Source organism: Silene latifolia, chromosome 9, assembly GCF_048544455.1.
Source record: "Silene latifolia isolate original U9 population chromosome 9, ASM4854445v1, whole genome shotgun sequence".
NCBI lineage: Eukaryota > Viridiplantae > Streptophyta > Magnoliopsida > Caryophyllales > Caryophyllaceae > Silene > Silene latifolia.
Window position 1 is genome coordinate 160396033 of NC_133534.1, and position 13075 is coordinate 160409107.

Consider the following 13075-nt stretch of genomic DNA (forward strand, 5'->3'; position numbering starts at 1 on the left):
GTAAGTTTCAGTTTGGACAGATAGACTGTTGTTTTGTTTGCTGATGTTTCTTACAAGTTTCAGTTTCAGAAGGAGGGTAGAGTTTAATATAAAAAGAGTTGTATATGTTTTCGTTGTTGTCATGGTATATAAATGTTCTGTTGATGGGACACGGTTGTGAGAGGTTGTTACAGTAATTTTGATCTTGTTCTAGATAAGGCTTTAGTGGACATGGTAATGGCAAGTGATTCATAAAACATGTGTGGTAATGACCTGAAAGATGCAGGTGGTTCATAATCCTTTGTTGAGACAGTGAGTGTAGGGTGTTGGGGAAATTAGTGTCATGTTAAGTTATGTATGAGTTTTGCGGTAATGAAGGAAAGAACTTGAGGATCTAGTGTGAGTGTACGTAACGAGTGTGGATCGTGAGTTATGCTTTTGGGAGATAGGTGCTTTACATAGAGAGGTATGTTGTTTTGCAGTAATAATGGAGAGTTAGTATGGTGTTTTGCTACGAGTTTTATGGTATAGGTTAGGTGGTGTGCCGAATGAGTTGAGGTATGAGGAATGTTTAAGTAAGAGAGCCTTGGATATATGCATGGCGAGTGTTTAGATTATAGGTGGTTATCGTTGACATGCTGTGGTGATGAGGATCATGAGACGATATAGCTAGGATTTAGTATTAGTGAGTTACGAGGGCGTAACATTTATCTTAAGAGGAGTAGGATGCGATAAAGAAGATGTTGATGGTTGCGCACATGGTAGTATATTTGGAAACAGAGTGTTGGTGTATCATAAAAGACGGATATTTGTTTTGATTGATTTTATTAAAAGTCATGGCAGTTGGAGGATGAGGTTGTGAGTGTGAGTAAACTTCGAGGACGAAGTTCCTTTTAAGGGTGGTAGAATGTAACATTCCGTTTGATGTTTGTCAATGTCTTGATATTGGATTTTCTAATGGATAATATGTTACGGAGCTAGCAGCGTGTGTGGATAATAGTTGGTGGTGTTGGGAGTTAGTGTTGAGAGAGAATATGATGTAGTTGATACGATATCGTGAGCGATGTGTGGAGGTAGGAATAGTTGGTGTTAAGAGTTCATGGTTTCATGTTTGTCGGGTTGAGTTTGGTTTGTAACATGTTCTATGTTGAGTTTTATGTTGGATGTTGAGTCGGAAGTGTTGTGGGTGTATGTTTGTTTTGTTGTGGTTTGAACTTCGGGGACGAAGTTTTTTTTAAGGAGGGAAGACTGTAATACTACGGATTTATGAGTCTCTGGGTACTCTATCGAGTAGGCCTTACTTTGTCGAGTAAGGGTAAGTTGCGTTTAATATAAGTTTCTGACCTTTTGGGTACTCGATCGAGTAAGGGGGCACTCGATCGAGTACCTTAGCTACTCGATCGAGTAGCCGGTTTACGGGGAGTTATTTCTCGGGTTTTGTTAATTATGCGATTAAGGTATATAATACTTCCGTCATTGTTCTTAAACACTTTTTCAAAACCTAATTATTGTCAAGAGAGAAAGCAAAGTACGTTCTTCACTTTAATCGCATTGTTAGCAAATCTCGGAGTTTGGAAGGTCGGATTTCACCTTTCGTTATACCGTTGAGATCCTTGCGTCGAGGGTAAGATCTATGTACCGTTTTTATAGTATTTCCTTTAAGTTGTTTAAACCCTAATATGGGGATTTGGGGGTTTTGTTGTAGATAATGATTGGTAGTGATTATGTGTATGTATGATAGGAGGAGGATTTGTAGAAGAGGCATTTTGTTACAGCTGTTGAGACCGTGTGATTGTTGTGCTTTCCAAGTAGGATTTCCTACTCAGTATTAGTCCCATAATGTGATGTTGATGTGTTGTGGTTGATTGAATAATGTAGTAATTGTATTGTGACGGCTGTGATTGTGATTGTTTGTCTATGGTTCTCGAGATACGTTCTCGGCCGAGTGGAGTCACTTGCGGGAGTGGTTTCACGCCCTAGTTTCTCCCTTCGTGGAACCCGCCATGGAAGGGGATGTGCATATTAATAGACAGGGTTATCGCTCAATATGAGGAGCGGGGATTTGGTGGGTACGGCTGCGGTCCCCCACTGGCAGGCCTGGTCCAGTGGACAGTCGGTGATTGAGATTGATGGGACTGGTGTGATTGTGTGTGTGACGATGTGTGCTATTTGTTTATCGTATTGTTGATATATATAGATTGTGTGATTAGTACTGACCCCGTGTTGTTGTTTGTAAAACCTGCGGTGATCCATTCGGGGATGGTGAGCAGTAATTGAGCAGGTTTGAGTTGAGTTACATGGGATCGCTGGGATGTGCCACTGTCTGATGATATAAGTCTTCCGCTATAGCTTAGTAGTTTAATAAACTTTACATTTAGTTGTTTAGACAGTTGGTTTGAGAACTTGTACCCGTATTTTGGGATTTGGCTTGGTTTGTACTTTTCACTAAAGATATATTATTAAATATTGTTTCGCTATTGTCTTATGATTATCATGCCTCTGGTAACCGAGATGGTAGCATCCTTATACCTGAGTGGTCCTGGTAAGGCACTTGGAGTATGGGGGTGTTACAATCTCAACTTATGCACAAGTTATGTTTGATGAAATGCGAGCCTATGAATCCTTGCATTTACAACCATCTCTTATCTTTTCAATGAGACTTGTAAGACATAAACCAACTCGAGTCTCATTAGACCATGCATATAGTTGAGTAGGGAAGATTAAGTCGAATTGTAGGTGTTGTACAATCTAATCGTTTCGGCTCCGGGACCCAAACTTTCCTATGATTGTAAGACATAAACCAACTCGATCCATCACAACAATAATTGCTTACTTATAATTTGAGAATATGTTTGTATGATCAATTCCCATGAATCCCCTATGACCCCATGACACCCTAGTGCCTTTTATGAATTGTTTACATCCTTTTAATCATCTTGCTTATTTACTTTCATTGTTATTTAGTTTAGTGATCTTCTACTTCAAACCCCAAATTGTGACACCCTTAGACACCGCTATTTGAAATTGAAAATCTCATCTTAATTCCCGTCTCTTGGGATCTGACCTTTACTTGCCTCTTTACTAATTGTAGAGTTGTTTGTGAAGTTATAAATTGTGTTTTGGTCTAGGTGCTCCTAACGACAAGTACTAAAAACTAAACCTCCATCGTGAGTCCGACCAAAAATGGCGCCGTTGCCGGGGACGGTGTTAACTTGATTTAGATTTTCTTATATTGTTATTAGTTGCGTCTTTCTTTGCCTTGGGCAAGTAAAAATCCTCAAGGTTTGTTCTAATTATTTTCGTGTTGTTTGATATTTTGCATGTCTAGAAGATCACAAGGTAACTTGTTACCCTTTGATCACGAAATTAAAAGGACTTTGACAACCAATAGAATACTTGCTAGGAGAACTTTGAGAGGTATTGGTGAGGTTGTAGATATTCAACCAAACACTATTGAGTTCATCAACCCTTTTGCAAGAGAAGGTGAGGAGAACCTAACACAAAATCCAACACAAAATCAACCCACAATGCCTAAATTTTCATCACATTCCGTACCAACCGAGGAGAACCTACCTAATGGTACTCCCACACCACAACACTTAACCGGAAATTTCATTGCCAAATCCACATTTATCCAATTAGTCGAAAGAAGCCAATTTGGGGGGAAGCCTAGTGAAGATCCTCACTCTCACATGGACACTTTTTGCGACTATTGTGATGCGATTTCTCAAACCGGTGTAACTCAAGACCAAATTCGATGGGTCTTATTTCCTTTTTCTCTAATTGGAACCGCAAAACAATGGTTGAAAGGCCTTGATAAGGCTACTCTCGGAATTGATTCTTGGAAGAAATTGGCTCTAGCTTTCTACAAAAAGTTCTATCTACCGGAAAAGACTAACATGCTAAGAGCTCAAATTACGGGCTTTAAGCAAAGAGATGAAGAATCTTTATATGAAGCTTGGGAGCGATTCAAAGGAATTTGTCGCTCATGTCCTCATCATGGACTTAGCGAGTGGTTCTTGGTACAACAATTTTGGAATGGTCTTTATGAAGACTCAAGAAACATTCTCAACATGGGATCAAATGGAATGTTCACTGAAGTTGACGACAATCAAACTTGGAACAAGATTGAGGAAATGGCGATCCATAATTCACAATATAGTAGACCTCGCAAGGCTACTAGAGGAGGAAAGCATGAAGTGGACTCTATTACTCAATTGGGTGCTCAACTTAGTGCTCACATTGATACCATCAATTTGAAGTTCGAAAAAGTTATGGCTAGACTTGAAGAAGCCTCAAAATCACCAAAGCAACATGTTAATGCCATAACGGCATCTTCATCAATCCCAAGTGGGATATGTGAGAATTGTGGAACTTTGGGACATGACCAAAGTGAATGTAGGGGAACAAATGAACAAGTGAATGCTTTTCAAGCATACAAGAGTGGTACCCCTTATTCAAACTATTACAATGAAAACACCAAATTCCACCCAAATCTCACATACAAAAGCCAAAATGTTCAAAACCCTCAACCAACATACACCCCACCTTCCATGAGAAACCAAAATCAAAGACCCTTTTACAACCAAAACCAAGGTTACCAAAATCAAACTCCATACAATCAACAAAATGACCAAGGTTTTGATGTTCAAAAAGCGGTCCTCCAAATGCAAAAGAATCAACAAGAGTTTTTCACTCAAATGCAAAAGGATAGTCAAGCAAAGGAAATCACCATCAACAACATCCTAGCCCACACCAAAATGTTGGAAACCCAATTGAATCAACTAGCATCTTCAAGCTCACAAAGACAAAAGGGGCAATTACCACCTCAAAGTAATCCCCCGAGACATGAAACGGTTAGTGCCATTCACTTGAGAAGTGGTACGAGGTATGAAGCACCGAAGAAGCAAGTTGAGGATGAAGTTGTGGAAGCTAGTTACAAAGAAGAAGTTGTGCAAAACTCCAAGGATGGAGAACCATCAAAAGAAGAAGTTTCAAAGAAAAATGAAGACAGGATCAAGGAGAAGGAGCCCATTGTGATTAGACTTCCTTTTCCAAGTCGTCAAGCCAAGCCCAAATTTGATGACCAACTTGAAAATTCATGGAGATTGTGAAGAATTTGGAAGTCTTGATTCCTTTCATGGAATTAATCAATCACGTGCCGGCCTGTGCAAAATACATGAAAGACATCCTTACGAAGAAGAAGTCGATCCGGAAGCTTGAGACTATCGCCTACACTACGGTGAGTAGTGCAATACTTCAAGGGAGTTCACCTCTAAAACTTAAAGATCCGGGAAGCTTCTCAATACCGTGTACCATTGGCGACACCACGATCAACAAAGCCTTGTGTGATCTAGGGGCTAGTGTGAGTGTTATGCCGTACTCGGAGAGTAAAAGGTTAGGGATGGGAGAGCTTAAATGCACCAATATCACACTCCAAATGGCCAATAGAACGACGAAGACACCATTGGGGATATGGGAAGATGTTCCCGTAAGAGTTGGGAAATTTTTCATCCCGGTGGACTTTGTCATTGTTGACATGGAAGAAGACTCCAACATTCCAATCATTCTAGGTAGACCTTTCTTGCACACCGCGGGTGCGGTGATAGATGTGAAGCATGGAGAGCTCACTTTAGAAGTGGGAGATGAGAGCATAACTTTCAATCTTGACAAGACCATGAGAGCTCCCTGTTTGCATGAACCATGTTTTATGGTTGATCATTATAACCGGAAGGATGATAGGAAGAAGTCGGAATTCCAATGGAAAATGAAAGTCGATGATGCTCCATTCAAAGAGCAAGGAAATTGTAACAAAGAGAGCTCGAAAAGCTCACCAAAGTCAAGCAATGAAGAAGATGGCCTCATTGGCCAAGACAAGAAAGTGGGAGAGTTGTCTCTATCAACTAAAGAGATTTTTAGTGACCAAGTAGATGAAGTTTGTGGTCTTTGGGACGATGAGTTTGAAGGAATTTTCAATCCCTACATTGGTAATGCTATCGATCAAGACCAACATGAAGGACAACAAGTGCAAAGATCTATTGAAGATCTTTATCATGACAATGAACAAGCTTTTGACTACTTCTTCAAGGTGTTGAGCAACATCAACAACACATTGGACATGCCCCCATGACATCTCACTAAGGATGAGAGTTTGGTGGAGTCCTCTCCAAACCACCATTTGTAAATATTTCTAACTCCCTAACTTGCATTTTAATTCTTACATTGCATTTTTTGTCATTTTTGGATTTTTATGCTTTGATCAAGATATTTATCATTTTTGAGAGAAGTGAGGGAGGGACTAATGATTTTATTGATGTGTAGTGCTTTAGCTTAGTGTGGGGATAGCAATTGCCTAGGCTATTCATGCCTTAGTAGTGCCCCTACAATGAAGAACACGGGATTTGAAGAATGAAAATGACACGGGATATGCAAGTGCATGGATGGAACTGAATCCGGGTAGACTAGGAGGAATCCGAGAGTCCTTAAGGGGAATCCGCTCGTCTTTTGGGAATCCGGGCGTTTGTTGGAGAATCCGTCCGTCCAAATGAGCCGCAAAATTGAAAATTTGGGACTGTTAGAGAATCCGAGCGTCCCAGTAGAGAAGACGCTTGTCTGAAAGAATCCGCTCGTCTTTGCAAGAACACGCCCGTCTTTTTGCCAGTGCAAAATAAGAAAAGTTCATGTAACAGAATCCGCTCATCTCTGAAGGAATCCACTCGTCCTGAATTGCAGAAATCCGCTCGTCTTCGCTGAAAGACACCCGTCTTTAAGCGAGATTTCCTGAACCCAGATTGAGCAGAATCCGAGCGTCCCGAAGGGAATCCGCTCGTCTTCCCCCTGCAGATTAGAAATTTTGGGTGTTTTTAAATATTCCTTCCCACATTCATTCATTCATACATTCAAAACACTACCCATAAACCCCAAAACCCTTATCCTCTCCATCACCAAAACAAGATTTCCTCAACCAAATTCAACAAAATCAAATCCAAACTTCCTTACAACAACAATTAATCACTCCTTTTCCAACAATAATCAATCCAAGCACCAAAATCTTCAAACTTTGAGTCGATTTTTGAAATACAAAGGCAAATCCTTTCATCTTAAAATCGATTTGGGTATAATGGAAATTGAAGATTTTCAATCTTTTCTTGGTATAATCATCAATGGCAAGAACAAAAGGGTCAACAAAGGCACTCAAGGCAAAGACACTCTCAAAAAGGCAACAATGCCTTCAAGCAAAGAACGCTTCAATGGCTATGGTGGTTGCTAGTGCAAACTTGGAAGTTCAACAACAATAAGATCCTCCCTTGGAAGCAACAACAACAACAACTCCGGAAATTCCTCAATTATCAAACTATCCGGAGGTAATTTTCATCTCTAACTCCCATAAGGATACATTTGCCAAGTATGCTAAGAAATCCATTCTACCCACCAAATTCATATGTGAAGATGCCTTGAACAAATTGGGTGTCCTTGAACAAACAAAAGCCTTCTTTGAAGCCATAGGGTTGGGAAAATTGTTTACTACAAGAGAATTGACATACCCCTCCCTTACCTTGGAATTCTTGAGTTCATTGAAAGTGACTAAGGTAGAGACTATAACATATATCGAGTTTCGCCTTGCCAATGTGAATAGGCGCATCACCTTTGATGCTTTGAGTAAAGCATTAGGTCTTAGTGATACACCTCGTTATCATAAGAAGCCCGAAAAATATGACACCGCTCCTCTTTGGGGGCGATTTTCGGGAAGAAATTTGAGAACTTTCATGCTTGTCGCGCTCTATTAGTCCACCATCTGGGCATTAGAGTGTGGCACAAGGTCATCGGGAATAATATAATTGCAAGAAAAGACACTAATCACTTTACAAAGCTCGATTTTGTTCTACTTGAGTCGGCCTTAAATGTTGGAAGGGAATTCACTAAGCCTTACAATGCTCTAAGGCTTTTGGTGGAAAGATGGCTCAATGTTGATTGTGGTAAGAAAGGCACCGCTTTTATCGTAAATGGAGGTCTAGTTACTCTCTTGGCCAAGTACTTTGATCCAAATTTCAACAAGGATAACACCTATGTGGCAATCAAAGGGGGTCATCTCATTGACATTGATGCCATGATTAACAAGTACAAGTGGGTCAAGCATAATCCTCTTGACACCAACTATGGGTGGCTCACCAATGATGCTAGATATTTCACTTTGCCTTCCAAGATATGCCGCTTGAGTTCTCATAGAACAAACTACCTACTTCCACTATCAAAAGGCGCAGAGTACATCATCCGTCAACAAAGGGGCGAAATTGAAGAGCCCTCCTCCTCCATTGTCACACCACCCTATCCATTCAAATATCAAGAGTTCAAACCCGAAGGTGTTGAAGTGGGCAATGACTACATGACTCTACTTATGCAAGAGATGCATAAACAAGCTTACAATGATAGAGTCACCCGTTTTATCATTTATCCTTTTAATGTTCTAAATTTCATCTTTAAAATGCTTGCGTTTTGAAACATAAGATAATTCACTTAAAGTGATCTAATAGACAAATATAATGACGGGTTTCATTATATGTCCACATGCTTAAGGCGTGTGTATGATCACTTATAAAGTGATTTTGAGTCTATGAACTCTCCTAAAGGTATGTCAATCACCAAGTACACATATGAAAACAATAACTATTAGTCTATCTATGAGATAGTTCTCCTTATACTTCAACATCATTAATTTGTGTCTCATATGCTATCTTTGAATCTATAGTGTATTTATTCTAAAGATAGAGTGGGAGAAAAATGAGGACACAACACACAAGGCAAGATAAGTTTGTGTACTTGTGTATATGAAGATCTACGCAAGAGAGAATGATTTGAATAAAGGTATATCTATTTACATAGTATACCGAATAGATGAGATCTATGGTCTCAAGTTAGTTCTATATGACTAAAGAGACCAAGTGTAGTAATCATAAGAGAATTTTCTCAAGATAACTACACGAGGAGACCAAAAGAAAGTTTTGGAAGAAAATGACTAATGTAAAGTCTCGACAAGTTTTTGACTAAGTTTATGAAATAATTTGACCAATAGTTTCAACCTTGAGATTTACTTAAGAGCCTAAATGAATCACAGTAACATACTAGTTATGATCGAGTTGCAAAGATTGATATACCGATATCTTCAATGGCCAAAGTTTTAACCACGCAAATGTCATTGCTTAACCTCACTATGAAATGGTTAAACCTCCTTCCAAAAGGGTATTTGCGAAGGACGTATTCTAGATATTGTTTATACTTGAATAATGACATTGCTACACATCATTATGACATGAGTGTGTTGGAGATTTAAAAATCTCTTTCCGTAAGGTTAAGATGAGACCACTTCAAAATAGGTATTTTGAAAGGATATGATGGGAACATATATGGTTTTATCCTAATAACTTGGCAATGCGATTTATATTTCAATACTTGGATAAATTTCGATTGAGAAGTCAATTTCGAAATGTGTAGAAGTGAGTGGGAGTTAAGAAATTCTCATGTGAAGACATGGAATTTAGTGGGAGCTATCATCCTTTGAATGTTTACAACTCATCACTCATTAAAGAATGACGAGCTAATACCTTCTTTCATAAAGAAGCATTTGAGTTTTCAATTCTGGATGAAAATGGACAATGATGAATCCAATTGCATCAAGGGATGTTGGATTAGTATTAAGAGATACACATCGTATCAACATTCACGTAGGTTATTCATATAGATGAAAATGGAATTGCCATTAGCAGTCATGGTCGTTCATTGAACCTATAAACGGTTGTTCTCATGATTATTAGTAACTAATGTTTCCGCCATTAGAATAATCATGTACATGTCCAATTATGAATCGTATGCGTAAGAGCATGATGATTGATTTGTGAGCCATAAAAGAAACGTCATGAATTCTCAAGTAGAATCCGATGAACGATTTCGGTGCTTGACGGAATGTTCCATTGTGTGTTAAGAGGTTACACATATTGTAGAAAATCCAAGCACATATAAGGATTTATGAGAATCCCAAATCTTACAAGCCTAGAAAGAGAAATGAGAAGTTTTGGAAAGATGCTTGGTTGAATAAGAGGTTATTCAAAAATAATCTTTCCTAGTTAAGCTAGGACTTGTGAGAAGTGCTAAGCTAAATAATCTTGTCAATTGTTACAAGATTCTACAAAACATATACCTAGTGCATTGTGTGTGGATGGAGTACTTGATCAGTACAAGTTATATCATTCATCACAAATTCGTTCGTTATGAGATAATCGATAAGAAAGTTCTTTCAAGTTAAAGAACCGAAACCAAGGTCGGGAACCTTGATGTGTACTTGGTAAGATTCATGCTATGAGAACATGAATGTGAAGGAAATTGCAAGTGTAAGAAGTTTGAACACATGGACACATGGGATGTTAAACTTCTATTGCAATCAATAAGTGTTTACACTGATGATATACATCACAAGGTTATAATATGATATTGACTACCCGAGTGTGATGTCGACATTTGCCGTTTGAGTTATTATTAACTCACCTTGTACATTGTTATATCCAAACGGGTTGTGAAGACAATTGAACCCTGTTAAAGTGAACATGGATTAACATTGTTTTTGCCCATAGTCACTTGTATGAGGTGACGTCTCGAAGTGTCTAGAGTGTGAGGCGATTGATGGCAAGTTCAAGTGCCATAGAGTCATGTGACATGACTAGTCGATCACATAGGCAGACTGTTAGGAACATTTTGTCGGGCCTTATGACCGCTTATAGAGTTCTGGCAAATTTATATAGTCTGGTCGTGGCGAGAGCTACTATAGTATTCAAATGAGTCGATTCTTTTGACTAAAGACTATTCACCTAAGATGGCACGATTTGATTAACTTTGATTTGTGTTACTACGACCTTCGTAAATGGGGTCAAATGGGCATATTTTGGGTTATGATGGCTGTGGCTAGTCGAAGGGAATGAGTGCGATAGGAATTGTCCACCCCTAGTCAGGGTTATAACAATATCTCAGGGCCACTCGAGGAGTAATGAACTGGAAATGCGTGGCCACGCTCGGAAGGTATCCAGAGTGGATAAATCCGGTCAATCAGTTATTCTCCAGATCGAGGAAACCACTCTCGATATGATCACTTGCAAGTACGACCTGAAAGACACCTTGCATTGAGTGGGAGATAGTAATACGACAAGAGAATTGGTGACGCACACTTGTCAAGGACAAGTGGGAGATTGTTGGAATATGTGTCCTCCGACAATAATGCGATCACGACTGTTGATCATCATGATCACATGTTTAAATCTCATTTTAAAGAATACAATTGGGAAGTAATTTTGTTATTCTGTCACAACTCGGTCAACATATATCGGTAATGATTGGTGACTAGAGTTTGACATTACTTTGTCGTGCGACGGTGGTGATCAGTTGACCCCCTAGGTTATACCTATAGGGCAACACTCTTAATTGATTATTTAATTAATCGTATAATGTTGCGAGTTAATTAAATTACTTGAAAATTGACGGACGATTTTGGAAGTAAAATTTACGTATCAAATTGAAATGTGATTAAATGACATACGGTCTGAGTAATTAAATTGTATGATTACTCGGATGAAATAAATTGTTTAATGTAACAGTTAAATTTGAATGAATTGTTGTAAATACAATCTATTGTGATTTATAAATGGTAAAATATTTTGGCACAAGTAATTATGAAATTACTGAGTCGATTTTTGTATGTGACGTATTTTTATTAATACGTTGATTTTTAATATGTTAAAAATACATAACAAATTTATGTCACATATGACATGTGACATATTGACAATTGACAAAAATAAGTAAGGACATGATTTCTCCTCTATTTTATTATTGTTTGCATGCATAAAATCCGTATTTAATTTTATGACAAATTAATTATGACATATATGAGTATATTAATATGTATATGAATCTACATTTCCTTCAACGGTATCAAGAGCCACGATTGTTTGCATGCAAATTGGTTAAAAGTTTTTCCGAGTTATAAGAATAACAAATAAAACTTGTAAAATTTGTGTTATTATGAGATATCACGAAATTAATCCATGCATGTTAATATTTCTGGTCCTAAAATGTTTTAGGATATTTTGGTTAATTTTTCGGATTTTTATTGTTCATATTTTACAATAATGGCATTTAAATGTGATTTTATGAGTAAAAATGTCATTTTTGGTCTAAAATTAGCTATACTTCGAATTTTCACTTGGTTTTTGGATATGTTGTCACATATATTATTTCGAGATTACCTGTAAATTTTCATAATTTTTGGACTTGTTATGCTCGAAAAATGAATTTCTCATTATTAAATTCGGATTTAAGTGATAAATAGGTTAATATGAGTTAAATTTCGAATCTGGTCATAGAAAATTAATATGTTGTCACATGCAATTTTACAAGATGTGTGTAAAATAATTGGCAATAAAGAAGTCCTTTTGCATGATTTATGAATTTTTGAAGAAAAATAGCATAAATAGTGACATTATTAGTGAAAATTAATAAATCATAATATATGACTTAGGAAAAACGTCTAATGTTGCATTTTATTATCCTTTTCAGATCTAAAATTGAAAAGTTAGTGAAAATAATTTTTCCATGTTTTTATGATTATTTTATTAAAAATCGATAAACCGCAACATTGTTTTTCCGGTAAATTTTCGAAATTTTTAACCTAAGTTTTTGAACATTATGAGTGTCATGGAAATTTTCCAGAATGTTCATGAGTTTAAATTTCAAATTTCAAATTTATTTGAAATTTTGTGATTTATTTGAAGTTTAATAGCTTATTTTTGTAATTTTTTGGTCCATTTATGAACAATTTTATAAAATATGGGTTAATTATGGTCAAATTATTAGTGAAGACTAAATTTTGAGTCCTAAGAGGTTAGGGTAATTAACTTATGCATAAATATGAGTTTATGTATTTTTGTGATTATAAAATGTTGAAATCATGCAAATCCGTAAAAACCGAGTAATATACGATATTGGCTAATTAAAAGGCGATTTAGCATAAAATTGAGCATGTTCATACATATTATAATGCTGTATTTTTCTTTAT

General features: G+C 37.3%; 1 non-coding gene across 1 annotated transcript; it reads right to left on the reverse strand.

The window, feature by feature from the left end:
• Positions 1 to 3878: 3878 nt before the first annotated feature.
• On the reverse strand, positions 3879 to 3985 carry LOC141604364 (small nucleolar RNA R71). The gene has a single exon (XR_012526066.1). It is a non-coding gene; the product is annotated as a small nucleolar RNA R71 (small nucleolar RNA).
• Positions 3986 to 13075: the final 9090 nt, after the last annotated feature.